The 14575-nt window shown below is 49.2% G+C and overlaps 1 protein-coding gene across 1 annotated transcript in view; it reads right to left on the bottom strand.

Moving 5' to 3' along the window:
- RNF208 (ring finger protein 208) overlaps window positions 1–524 on the bottom strand; it is a 36945-nt gene extending 36421 nt beyond the window's left edge. The window contains exon 1 of the mRNA XM_040324591.1: window positions 274–524. The gene's annotated coding sequence lies outside the window, so the exon portion shown is untranslated. The remainder of the gene's footprint in view (window positions 1–273) is intronic.
- Window positions 525–14575: the final 14051 nt, after the last annotated feature.

The raw sequence follows: 14575 nt of genomic DNA, 5'->3' as shown, positions 1-14575 counted from the left end.
TCTGGAAGGAAAAAAAAAATGGGAAAGAAAATAGATTGCGGTGTTGTAATGCTTCTTTGGAAAGGGTCCAGGCTTATTAGCTGGGCTGATTGTCTTCCCTGGTGGGCACGGTGGGTGAGCAGGATGATGGAAGGTCCTGGATCTCATGGATGGGGGACCTCATACCTGATGCAACCCAGGAGCAATGGTTGTTAGGTGACCCCCCCCCCTCCCCCTCATACACACACCTCCCAAAGAATGGATTCAGGCTGTAAAGGAAGATGAAAATCCTACCAGCTGGAAGATCTGTAGCACAAGCTGCTGCTTCATTCCCCCTCCTTGCAATGAAATGGCTCTTTCTTTGCTCCTGATCCTCCCTGAGCCTGGCTGTCTGCAGTGGGCTCTGCTGCAGTGATGCAGACTGTTTCTCTCAATCAGTTAGCACAAGCCCAGTGGGATGCAGGGGAGCTGGGTCCACCCTCTGCAAGGCGCAACTGTCAGTGCTCAGTCTCCTCCCCTGTCACTGCCTCTTCCATTCATCTACCACCTATATGTTCTATGCATCCTTCCAGCTGCTGATTAATGACTGGAGGTGGTGGGGGAAGCAGACACTAGCTCTTTATACTGACCCCCCCCCCCCCCTCTCATCCTGAAAAAACACACTGCTGTATTTATGTGTAGACAGGAGATTGACGTAGCCTGCATGCAGAATAATGGCATGCTTATATACAGGTATTCAGGTATTAAATATAATTCTAGATTGTAACGAGGATTCCTCCTGTATTGATTTCTATTGTAACTGTACTGTCTTGCCCCCACGTTGTAAAGCGATGCGTAAACTGTTGGCGCTATATAAATCCTGAATAATAATAATATAATAATAATCTTTTTTCCACAGGAATGCGGGTCCACTTTAGGGTTGCGCGCTATACGCCGGAGCACGCAATACCCCGATAAATACGGTACTGTATGGTAAGGTGACCAGATTTTTCAAATGAAATCGGGGACATATTTTTTTTTTCTACTAGTAATGGCGGCAATCAGCGACTTATATCGGGACTGCGATATTGCGGTGGGAAAATCAAACATTAAGGCCGCGCACACACGACCGGTTTTCCCGGCAGGAAAACTGCCAGGAGAGCTTTTGGCCGTGTGTACGCTCCCTAGCAGGGAATCCCGACAGGAAAATAGAGAACCCTGCTCTCTATTTTCTCGTCGGGTTTCCCGGCAGAGTGTTTCCTGCCGAGAAAACCGGGCGTCTGTATGGGTGAAAAAAACGCGCATGCTCGATAACACTTCGACGCATGCGCGGGAGCATACAAGGTTAGTGTGGGGTGTAGCAAGATGGCGGCGACGGCATCGAATGTGACGAGACACCGGCTCGTCGTAGTCGATGACGTCACCGCGTTCTTGCCCTTCAAAAGAACAGCGGTTCTTTTGAATGGCCGTCTGTATGCACGGCTTGGCAAGTCAAGCTTGCCAGGAATCCCGTCAGGAAAATCCAAATTGTGAAGTTAACCACTTCCATACCAGGCACTTACGCACCTTCCTGCCCAAGCCAATTTTCAGCTTTCAGCGCTGTCGCAATTTGAATGACAATTGCGCGGTCATGCTACACTGTACCCAAACAATTTTTTTATCATTTTGTTCCCACAAATAGAGCTTTCTTTTGGTGGTATTTGATCACCTCTGTGATTTTTATTTTTTGAGCAACAAATAAAAAAAGAGCAAACATTTTGAAAAAAAAAATGTTTTTCTTTGTTTCTGTTAATTTATTTTGTAAATATGTACCTTTTCTTCTTCAATGACGGGCACCGATAAGGTGTCACTGACGGGCACCGATAAGGCGTCACTGACAGGCAACGATAAGGCATCACTGATGGGCACTGATAGGTGGCACTGATAGGTGGCACTGGAATGCGGCACTGATGGGCACTCATAGCTGGCACTGATGGGCAATTAATAGCTGGCACTGATGGGCACTCATAGCTGGCACTGATGGGTACTCATGGGTGGCACTGATAGGTGGCATGGACGGGCACTGATAGGTGGGCACGGATGAGCATTGATAGGTGGCACTGATGCACACTGGTGGGTGGCACTGCTGACACTGGTGGGTGGCATTGCTGGGCATCACACATTTTGTTGTGCCATGATGGTGCCAGTCAGTGCCCATTTGTGGGCACTGATTGGCATATGTTATTTATACATTTGTACATGTGGATGGCCATGGGTACTTAACTGGCCATCCACATGTTCAGTTGCTTCCCTGGTGGTCCTGGGCGGCATCCTGGTGGTCCAGTGTGGGCATCCGAGGGGGGGCTGCACTGATAAACAATCAGCGCGAACCCCCCCTGTCAGGAGAGCCGCCGATCGTCTCTCCTCTACTCGCGTCTGTCAGACGTGAGCGAGGAAAAGCTGATCAATGGCTCTTCCTGTTTACATCGTGATCAGCCATGATTGGACACGGCTGATCACGTGGTAAAGAGCCTCCGCCGGAGGCTCTTTATTGATATCGGTGTTGCAGTGTGTCAGACTGACACACCACACCACTGATCGCCGCGATGCGCGCCCTCACGGGCGCGCGGCGGCTGTTATCCTGCAGGACGTCGATAGACGTCCAGTCAGGATAACAAAACCACTTCCCGGACGTCAATATGCTATTGACCGGGCGGGAAGTGGTTAAAGGAAACCTGTCATGAGAATAATATGTAAATATAAGATAACCCCTCTTCTGCTCGCTCCAACAAATAAAATAAAAAATACTAGGGACAACATGCCAAGCCATCCTTAACACTGCACCAAGCTACATCCCCAACCTCAACTCACAATATAACCCAAACTGTCCTCTTCACACCTCCCAAGATCTCCAGCTCTCTAGTCCCCTCATTTCCTCCTCCCATTCTCACCTCCAGGACTTCTCCAGTGCCTTTCCCAACCTCTGGAACTCCCTACCCCAATCTGTATGACTATCTCCCATTCTGTCTGCCTTCATGGAATTTTTGACAAGATTGTATGCTCTCATGGTCAGGGCCCTCTGATCCTTCTTGTGTTGACTTGTATTGTAACTGAACTGTACTGTCTCCCTTTAGTTTGTAAAGAGCTGTGCAAACTGTTGGCACTTTATAAATCCTGTATTATAATAAAGTATGATAATGTTATTTGCCTGGCTGTCATTTTGACCCTCTGGCTTCAAAGTTTTGAGTCACAGGCTCGAAAAACACATCTACAGATCAGAAGTTTCGATTTCACTCTTACTTTGCCGACTGCATTCTCATTTCAAGTCAGTGACTGAGAAGGTATTGAAGACAGAGGATCGTATAACAAGCAGGCGGCTAGCAATGAGCAATGGTGGGCTATGTATCCTTCTTTTTCCTCAGGCCCCATCATCCCTATGCGCTCCCACATGTATTCTTGCTGAGATGTGTTGCCATTCATTTTCAATGGCAGCCCAAATGTGAAAAGAATAAAGAATAAACACCTGCCTCTCAGTGTACTTCAACACATAAAGAATACATGCATTGCCAGGGGGCAGACATGTTCTTTGGCCCATGGATGAATTCTGAGGACTCATTGTAAATGAATGGGCAATGCGGCTCGAAAAAAGCATGTAGGGGTGTGAAGGGGTCCTAAAAGGGAACCTGTCATGAGAAATAAAACCTGTGCCTCTATTGCCCACCTTCTTCAGAACTTGTTAGTTTTCCATTCATCACACCAACCGCCTTTCAAAGTTTCTAGTTTCCCAGTTCCCATACTGGTCTTCTGGGTTCAGTGAATAGAATAAAGAATAAACAAGCAGATTGTAAAGTCGCAAACCCTTAAGCGGCATACTGTTCTGGGTCAGTGCCTTATTAACGTGCAAAGTAGGAGGATCAGCATGATAGACACCAACTTGGAAGAAGCCATTGAAATCAGAGGGCCATATTCTCCTAGATTTCCCGCGGGCGGCGCGTAAGCCATTTACACTCCGCCGCCCCAACCTACAGGAGCAAGTGCTGTATTCCCCAAACACTTGCTCCGTAGTTTGGGGCGGCGGAGTGTAAATGGCCCGGCGTAGCCACGCGTATCTCCAAGGGGGCGGCTTCTATTTAAATTAAGCGCGCCCCCGATTCTAACAAACTGCGCATGCGCCGGGCTTAAAATAGCCCAGTGCGCATGCTCCAGTTCTCGGCGTAAAACGTCAATGACGCAGACATTGACGTAAAGTCGTATTCAAGAACGACTTAGGGAAACGACGTAGCCGACGGAAAAAACGCGACGCGGACCCGACGCCATACTTAACATGGCCTACGTGGGACTTGCGTAAACTTACCCCTCATATAGCAGGGGTAAGTTTACGCTTACGCAAACGACGTTAACGACGGTTACGCGACGCAAATTCGTTCTGGAATCGGCGTATCAGGCTCATTTGAATAAACAAATGAGACCTGAACGTAAACGCCATCTAGCTGCGGGCGGAGTAATTACATTTAAGATCCGACAGTGTAAGTGACTTACACATGGCGGATCTTAAGTGTATCTAAAATGATTCTTAGGCCCCATACACACGAGAGGATTTATCCGCAGATACGGTCCAGCGGACCGTATCCGCAGATAAATCCTCTCGAGGATTTCAGCAGATTTCTATGCGATGGCGTGTACACACCATCGCATTGAAATCCGCGCTGAAATCCTCTGGCGATGACGTGTCGCGCCATCGCCGCTATTATGACGCGGCGACGGGCGCGACGCTGTCATATAAGGAATTCCACGCATGCGTCAAATCATTACGACGCGTGCGGGGAATCCCTTTGGACGGATGGATCCGGTGAGTCTGTACAGACGAGCGGATCCATCCGTGGGATCCGATTCCAGCAGATAGATATTCTGTGCATGTCGACAAATATTTATCTGCTGGAATTCGGAAATATCTGCGGATAAATATCCGCCGGAGTGTACACACCATAGAATCTATCCGCAGAAACCCATTCGATGGGATTTATCTGCGGATCGATTCGATCGTGTGTACGGGGCCTAAGAATCAGTCGCATAGATACACGGGCCAAAAAAGAGATACGATGGAGTATCCTGAGATACTCCATCGTATCCTTACTCAGAATATGGCCCAGAATGCATATAGCTGGATTCAGAGAAATGTGCCTATCTATAGGCGGGCGTAGCGTATCTCAGATACACTACGCCGCCGTAAGTTAGAGCAGCAGGTCCTGTATTCACAAAGAAGTTGCGCTCTAACTTACGGCGGCGTAGTGTAACTGGGCCAGCTTAAGCCCGCCTAATTCAAATGTGGAAGATGTGGGCGTGTTGTATGTAAATTCATTGTGACCCCACGTAAATGACGTTTTTTACTAACGACGCATGCGCCGTCCGTGGACGTATCCCAGTGCGAATGCTCCAAATTACGCCGCAAAGACTCATTGGTTTCGACGTGAACGTAAATGACACCCAGCCCCATTCACGGACGACTTACACAAACGACGTAAAACTTGAAAAATTTGATGCGGTTCCGCCGTCCATACTTAACATTGGCTGCGGCATCTTTTTGGTGGTTTATCTTTACGCCTGAAAACGCCTTACGTAAACGGCGTATCTTTACTGCGACGGCCGGGCGTACGTTCGTGAATAGGCGTATCTCGCTGATTTACACATTCTAGGCGTAAATCAGCGTACATGCCCCTAGCGGCCAGCGTAAATAGGCAGCTAAGGCCTCGTACACACGACCGAACATGTTTGCTGAAACTGGTCCGCGGACCAGTTTCCGCGGACATGTTCGGTCGTCTGTACGGCCGACCGGACGGATTCCCGGCCGAGCGGACAGGTTTCCAGCGGACAAATGTTTCTTAGCATGCTAAGAAACATGTCCGCTGGAAGCCTGTCCGTCGGACATGTTCTGTCATCTGTATGACTCACCGGACATGTCCGCTCGGCCGAAAGCCCTCGCATGCGTCGAAGTGATTCAACGCATGCGTGGAAGCATTGACCTTCCAGGGTCGCGCACGTCGCCGCGTCATCGTCATCGGCCACGTCACCGCGTATCCTGTCCGCGGGGAATTTGGTCTGATGGTGTGTACAGCCATCAGACCAAATGATCCCAGCGGACATGTCCGATGAAAACGGTCCGCGGACCGTTTTCATCGGACAGATCCGGTCGTGTGTACGAGGCCTTAGATACGACGGTGTAGGAGGCCGTATATTAGCAACATTTGAGCGTATCTCTGTTTGAGCATACGCTTAAATGTACGACGGCGCGGATTCGGAGTTACGGCGGCGTATCTACTGATACGCCGTCGTAACTGTACCTGAATCCGGCTAATAATCTGCAAACATACTCTGAGCCTGCTACAGACAGCCAGGCTGCTAGCATTTTCAGAAGGAGGTCCTTTAACACCATGTCATTTGCATTGTGTGTGTATATGCATTGGACAGTAATATCTCATAGGTGATTTTTATAATTTTTTTGCAGTAGTTGATCAGCAATGATGCTGGATGCACTGGAGGGCATATAAATAACCACTAGAGGGCTCACTAAGGCCCCGTACACACGATAGAATCCATCCGCAGATAAATCCCAGCAAATGGGTTTCTGCGGATAGATCCTATGGTGTGTACACGCCAGCGGATCTGTTTCCGCGGAGAAATCTCCTCTGGGATGGATTCCAGCAGATCGAATATTTGTTGTGCTGCACAACATATCCATCTGCTGGAATCCATTCCAACGGATGGATCCGCTCGTCTGTACAGACTTACCGGATCCATTCGTCCAAAGGGATTCCCCGCACGCGTCGTAATGATTTGACGCATGCGTGGAATTCCTTATATGACAGCGTCGCGCCCGTCGCCGCGTCATAATCGCGGCGACGGCGCGACACGTCATCGGCAGAGGATTTCCGCGCGGATTTCAATGCGATGGTGTGTACACTCCATCCCATCGAAATCAGCGGATATCTTTGAGAGGATTTATCCGTGGAAACGGTCCGCTGGACCGTATCTGCGGATAAATCCTCTCGTGTGTATAGGGCCTAAGAAATACTAAATATCATCATGAAGTGATGGCACAATAAGCAGGAAAATTTTGAAAATTCTCTGTAGGAAAACTTTTGGGTTATATTGGTTGTAAAGACCCCATTCACACTGGGGCATTTTTCAGGTGCTTTAGCGCTAAAACACCGGTAAAGCGCCTGAAAGAAGCCTCATCTGCAATCCCAATGTGCAATGCCAATGTGAAAGCACTGCCAGCGCCCGAAAAATGCTGGTAAATTGCCACTAGTTTTAGCGGTTTTTCGAGGGCAAGTGGGGTGCTTTTAACCTCCTCTAATGGCCGAATAAAGGGTTAAATGTGCCCACAAAGCGCGGCTGCCAAGGCATTTTGCCATCATTTTGCAGGTGCTTCTCGTTGATTTCAATGGGAAGGGGCGCTTTAGGAGCGGTGTATTCACCGCTCCTAAAGTGCTTGAAAGATTTTTTTTGATGCCCTGCCAGCGCAGCGCCTCAGTGTGAAAGCACCCAGGCTTTCACATTGGGATTGCAGATGCAGCTTCTTTCAGGCGCTTTTTTTAACGCTAAAGCGCCTGAAAAACGTCCCAGTGTGAAAGGGGTCTTAAAGTGTTTCTAAAGTCAGAATGTTTTTTTTTATCTTAATGTATTCTATGCATTGAGATACAAATCCTTCTGTGTGCAGCAGTCCCCCTCAGCCCCCCAATACTCTGAGGAAGAAGACATCCCTTCGAAACGTGTCCCCTGAGATCTTCCCTGTTACCATCCGGAGTCTGTTGTCAGTAGACCAATCGCTGTCGTCTGGAGATCATTTGTATCACAAGTCTTTTCCCACGTGTTTGTCGGTTGTTTTTTTGCTTAATTTTTTATAAAAATATGTCCAAGGATAATGCACAAGTCTGGTGCGCCCTTTTTTCTCTTTTGACTGTAAGGATACCCCTATCCTTGAGGGCAGCAAGGCCTGAGGCACTATCCACCACAAACTCTAGTCCACTTGATAGCTCACTTGTGCGCAAAAGTGTTTGTTTTTCTGCACCCCAATACTTACCTGAGCTCCATCTCGATCCTGCGATGTTGCATGGGATTATCAGCTGTCTCTCCTTCCTCATTGGCTGAGACCATGGTAGCTGTCAATCAAATCAGTGGGCCAATGAGGAGAGAGAGGGGGCAGGGCCGAGCCATGGCTCCGTGTCTGAATGCAAACTCAATATTCCCCACGCACACATTCAAGAAACAGGCTGTTCACTAGTGGGTGTTGTAATGACCATAGGCTAGAAACCATGAATGATCAAAGTGAAGAAAATGTAATTAGGACACCAAGGATTCCTCTAAAGGGTTCATAGCTTTCTTTCCATGGCCACATGATAAACATACATTAATGTTTCAGAGCCACGCAGGACTCCTTCGTCAGGCTAGTGTATGAATGGACACACGGAGCTGTGTACGGCACGGGTGCCCCCCATAGCAAGCTGCTTGCTGTGGGGGCACTCGGCAGAAGGGGAGGGCAAGGGACCCAAGAAGAGGAGGATCTGGGCTGCTCTGTGCAAAACCACTACACAGATCAGGTAAATACAACATGTTTATTATTTTTAAATGAAAAAGAAAAAATTGATTTTAATATCACTTTAACGTTTTTTTTTTACCTTTTATGCATGAAAGTAAAAAAACCTTCAGTGTGCAGCTCCCCCTCAGCCCCCCTAATACTCACCTGAGCCTGATCCAGCCTTCCTGATTGGCTGAGACACAGCAGCAGGAGCCATTAGCCACACAGAGGCAGCTCGGGTGGCACACAGCAAGGGGGAAGGGAGTGGCAAACTGGCGACATTTTACGGGGCAAACTGGCGGAATTTTACGGGACAAACTGGCGGTATTTGAGGGGGCAAACTGCCGGCAATTGATGGGCACACTGGCGACAATTGATGGCACAGTGGCGACAATTGATGGCACAGTGGCTGCGTTTGATGGCACAGTGGCAACAATTGATGGTACAGTGGCAACAATTGATGGCACAGTGGATGCGTTTGATGGCATAGTGGCGACAATTAATGGCACAGTAGCTGCGTTTGATGGCACAGTGGCGACAATTGATGATACAGTGGCAACAATTGATGGCACAGTGGATGCGTTTGATGGCATAGTGGCGACAATTAATGGCACAGTAGCTGCGTTTGATGGCACAGTGGCGACAATTGATGGCACAGTGGCTGCGTTTGATGGCACAGTGGCGACAATTGATGGCACAGTGGCTGCGTTTGATGGCACAGTGGTGACAATTAATGGCACAGTGGATGCGTTTGATGGCACAGTGGCGACAATTAATGGCACAGTGGCTGCGTTTGATGGCACAGTGGATGCGTTTGATGGCACAGTGGCTGCATTTGATGGCACAGTGGTGACAATTGATGGGCACAGTGAGGCTGCAATTGATGTTTGTTTTTTTCCGTTAGTTTGCTCTCCCCCAAAAAAATTTGAGCACCAGCCGCCACTGCATATGTATATGGTATTATTGAGTTCAGGCAGCCTACGCATGTCGGTTAGTGTCACACAGATCAATAAAGTTTCCATCCCGGTGTGTCGCGCTGTCACATTCACACACACAGACATGTGGTAAGTGATCATAATGGAACAAGCGTAAGCAGGCGGTTTTTGTCATGTGTGGTTAATAAGTGTGCTCTGACATTTTCCTGCAAACATAAATGTTGTCGAATTGTCACCACTGACACTTCCTGATACAATGTCTTTCTCAAATTGTACCAAGTATATCTTGTATTATACGTCATTTCCAGTATATAAAGAAAACCAGAAACATTTACCTATTTGTTTAAAAAAACGCAATTGCAATTTACATTGCAATAATTTTTTTTTAAAAGATACAGCTTTTTATACCTAGCACTAATGATAGGTTCTGTTTACATGCTTGCATGACCTAAGGGTGAGTTTCAGGTTTGCCACTACTATGGGTTTGAGGCAAATACTGCAGGTTCGAGATTCAGTGTCCTATTGATTTTTTTGCATGGGAAGAGATTAGGGTCAGGTAGGAAACAGTACTTTAATCTCTATTTATTGAGGGACACAGTCTAGGATTATAGCGCCACCTTCAGGAGTAGGACACTAGGTAAAAAATAAAGACAGCACCACTTATGGCTAGTCCTAATTGGTAGTCAAACCCCCCATCTGTAATAGGCAGCTCAATTGTTTCTGCCTAATGTAGGAGTGAGGTCCTAGTTTCCCTACTGGGACTCTAAGTTCCATGGTATTTAATTTTTTTTTTCCTTTTTTGCCCTTTTTGGGGGATTTTTCCAGTGAAGATGGTCAAAGCCAAGCTATACTCTAGATCTAGTCAGGGCTGTCTTAATGAGAGGGCACACCTGGGCATTGCCCAGGGGCCCCAGTTGCATGGTGGGCCCTGCACTTTCCCCAAAGCAGCTGGTCCTTGAGTCCACGCTGCCCCGAAATTGGGGACCCCATGATGGCACTGAAAGTGATAGATACACATGGCAAGGCAGTCTGCCGCCTACCTACTTGATGTCTGTTTACCTGCAGTGTCATCATTGTAGGGGCCCCAGAGCATTACTTTGCCCAGGGGCCCATGATGCCAGTAAGACGGCCCTGGATCCAGTAGTCACCCCAGCTTGGACAGGGAGCTTGTGCAGACCTAGTCCTAACTACGAGCAGGATTGGTTGCGGCAGCCCCAACCGGGAGCAGAGCGGGCAAAGTTAAATGTCTCCTGGGGATACAACCGGGCACTTGACGTTCATGTCACAGCTTTCCCCTTGTCGACAGACCCACACCTCGGTGGGAGGCAGTCTGTCTCAGGAGTAATACCCCCTACCCAGTGACAAGTATTCCCCCACCCTTTCTGCCAGATGCAGGTACTCCTTGGGGTGGGCAGCTCTATGGGGTCTCCTCCATCCCTCCGAGCCCAAATAGTTTGTCTCCATGTTTGGTGACCCACTTGCCTGGCTGGCTCCCTGTGTCTTTGCCAGCATTTTCCTCTGTGTTTGTATGTCCAGCACTTGGCTGTGGTAGTGTGTGTGTGTGTGTGGGGGGGGGGGGGGGGTGACTTGTGAGTGTTTGTAATAATCTGCGTCAGCCATGTGTAAGTTGGCCAGCCGGCAGCCATCTTTGTGCAGTCTGCAGGGCTATTTTCTTTCTGGGGTCCCCTGCATCTGTGGTGGCCTGTTGGGGGTTTGACATTTGCTCCCTCTGTACTGATACCTGGGTGCCCTTATTTGGCAGGGCATGGTTGTGGGTTGTGCGTGCATATAGAATCTCAGGGGCACCCTGCTTCTTTGCTCCCCCCATGAAAGCGGTGGGGACCTTTGACCCTTTTATAATAATAAGCACATTGTCGTGGTCCTTAAGTCCTTTGTTTCCAGGGTAGAGGAGGCATTTGGACACAATGCCTCTGCCCAGCCCTTTCTCCTTAGATGATTCTGTGGAGGAAATTGCCTCTGCAGCTAATGGTCCAGCTTTACCTACAGATCCAGAGGACACCGCCCCCAAACCATCCGATAGTGAGGATAATTTCTCTAACATTGTTGCTGTGAAGGAAAAGGCGCTGGTGGCCACGCTCATTACCTCTGTGCAGGAAACCCTAAGAACTGAGGTTACCTCTGGGATTGCAAAGGAGGTGGCTGTCTCCTTTGGAATACACAAACTGTTAGGCCCCGTACACACGAGAGGATCGATCCGCTGGAATTGATCCACGGACCGGCTCCAGCGGATAGATCCCCTGGTGTGTACGATCCAGCGGATCTGTTTCCGTGGATTTTTGTCCCGGGGATGGATTTCCAGCGGATCAAAATTTCTTGACATGCTAAGAAATCGATCCGCTGGAATCCAGTCCAACGGATTGATCCGCTGGTCTGTACAGACTCACCGGATCAATCCGTCTGAATCCATCCCCCGCATGCGTCGTAATGATTCGACGCATGCGTGGAATTCCTTATATGACAGCGTCGTGCACGTCGCCGCGTCATCATCGCGGCGACACATCACCGCGGACGGAATTCCGCTGGGATTTTGATCTCATGGTTAGTACAACCATGAGATCAAAATCCGCCAGAGGATTTATCCGCGGAAACGGTCCCCCGGACCGTTTCCCGCGGATAAATCCTCTCGTGTGTACCCGGCCTTACATTCCGCTAAGGTTGATCCTTATCCTACCTACTTTAACAAGCTTATTTATAAAGAATAGGAATGTCCAAAAAAGCCACATTTTTTGGTGCGTTATCCCTTTTGAAGACGTGGGCCTCTCCCTCTGTCATGTGTCCTTCAATGTCTAGGTTGAACAAAGCAACTTTGATTCCGATGGAGGACTCTCCTTCTTTCAAGGATCATGACAACATGAAGGCAAAATTGGTCACATGCTCTATGTTTTCAATTGCAGGGACCGCTTGTGACGGTATCGGTATGATATCCCCGTCAACGTTCCCTTCTTCCCATAACGAAAATCACCCCAATATTCCACGAGGAGGGATATCCCTGGAGTCGCCCAGAAAGCCACACATGAGACCAGCTTACTGCTTGAACAAGACAGACTTTAATGTTATAACACACACAGCTTATATGTCATTTCCAAAACTGTTACAATGACAAATCTCCGCCCCCCTCACACTGGGGCTTCCATACAGATGACTAGGTAGACACGACGGGGCCGATGCTGAAAACACATTTTCTTTAGACAATGACATCAATGACGCTGAGCACTAGCTGTACTGAATACATCAACCAGACCGCTCGACCCCGCATATAGAGAGATAATTACCACAATGAAGCAATCAGAATAATTAACACAAGCCACTTAAACCCAGCTCTCCTTCACACAACACAATAGATCAATTAACCTTTAGAAATAGTGAGGGGACATTAGCACGTCAATAACCTGTCAGAGGAATGAATCACATGAAATTCCTTTCTACCTCTACCCATGGCTAGCAGGGAGCAGTATACTGAGACATATAGGCAAATGTATCACAATGGCCCCCCTTTTGCTCCCTGCTCCGGCAAACCCGGTTGGACCTTCCCTGGTCCAGTAGGGTTGACGGGTTCAGAGCTTTTAGTCCGAGGTTAACTCCGTTTGGCATGACTGACCTCCCTTGGCAACTGCTTCAGACTCAGGTATGTCACCGGGTCGTCAGATCACACGCCGGTCAGTCCCCAAGTCTTTGTGCGATCTGCAAAGTCACCAGAAGTCAGTGTGAAGACAGCGAATGGGTCTGTGCGCCGCCGTCTAGGTGTCCCGCTATGGGAGGGGGCAGGTTATGGCTCTGAAGTGACAATCCCAGGAGATTCATAAAAAGAAAAAGTTATATTTGTTGAAATGCTGTAGCACTGGTGCTCAGAGTCGGGGGGGAGGGGAATCAGAGCCCCATAAGGTCAGCCACCCCCTGCTCCCTCCGCAGCCGCCGGTTCTCCTCTTTGAGCTTCTCCAGCTCCATCTCCAGTTCATGGAGCCTGGGGGGGTCAGCCCGCTGTGACCTCAGGTGGTTGTTCTCCTCCTCCATGCGGCTTATGCACTCCTCCAGCTCTATGTACTCACGGATCAGATCCTGCTTGCTCATGTCCTGCAGGCTCTCCACGTGGTCCTTCATCATCAGGAACTGGGTGGTGGTGTAAGGGGCCACCGGTGGGCCCTTGGCGAACATCTCGGCCCGCATCTGGGGCGCCCGCTGCGATTCCATCTCCTCCAGTCGCTTCTTCTCCTCCCAGGTCCGCTGGTTATATGACTTCCAGGACCTCTTCTTCTTGGAGGGTAGCTGGCGGTGCCTCTTTCTGCCCAGCTCCCTCCAAGGCCCCTCCGGCTCATGGCTGTCGCCCATGACCAGCTGACAATGGTGTTCCCTGTTGTCCGTAATAACAGATTGTACCATGAGGGCTTCGTAAGGGGTGCCCAATGGTTCTTCCTGACCCAGCTCCTGGGGATCCCAAGCTGAGTCTACACAATGGGCTGCTGCTGGTGGGCGGTACCCAGGTTGAGACCAATTTGACCTGGTGTTGTCATTCATGGGGCAATTATGCTTGAAGTGACCCAACTGTTTGCACCGGAAGCAGCGTTGTTCGTTGTCCTCCTGGCGTGGGTAGCGAGGGCTATATGTCATCGGTCTGTTAGGCGGTTGGTATCTAGCGGCTGGTGGGTGTGAGGGCGCCGTTGGTTGTGGGGGTTGTACCCGTGGTGTGACCTGGTTTGTCTTGCGAGTATCCGCATATTCATCCGCCAACTTCGCGGCCTCTGGTAGAGTCATGGGCCTGCGATCTCTCACCCAATCCTTGACGTCCGTCTGGATGTGATTGTAAAATTGCTCCAGGAGCATTAGTTGCAAAATGTCCTCTGCGGTGGTGGCCTGGCTGCTGTTAACCCAGTTAGAGGCCGACAGGGACAGCTGGCATGCCCATTCTGCGTAAGAGTCTTCCGTGGTTTTGCGTGAGTCCCTGAACTTCTGTCGGTGGGACTCTGGGGTTACTGCATAACGAGCCAGGAGCGCTTCTTTAACCCTGGCGTAGCTATGGATATCCTGATCTGGCACGGTCCGGAAAGCATCAGAAGCTTTGCCTGATAGTTTGCCTGACAATATTGCGACCCAGTCTCTTCTAGCTATTCGG

The sequence above is a fragment of the Rana temporaria genome, chromosome 9 (assembly GCF_905171775.1).
Source record: "Rana temporaria chromosome 9, aRanTem1.1, whole genome shotgun sequence".
In the NCBI taxonomy this organism is placed as follows: domain Eukaryota; kingdom Metazoa; phylum Chordata; class Amphibia; order Anura; family Ranidae; genus Rana; species Rana temporaria.
The sequence above is the reverse complement of the archived record's forward strand: the minus strand, read 5'-3'. Positions and strand labels throughout refer to the sequence as shown.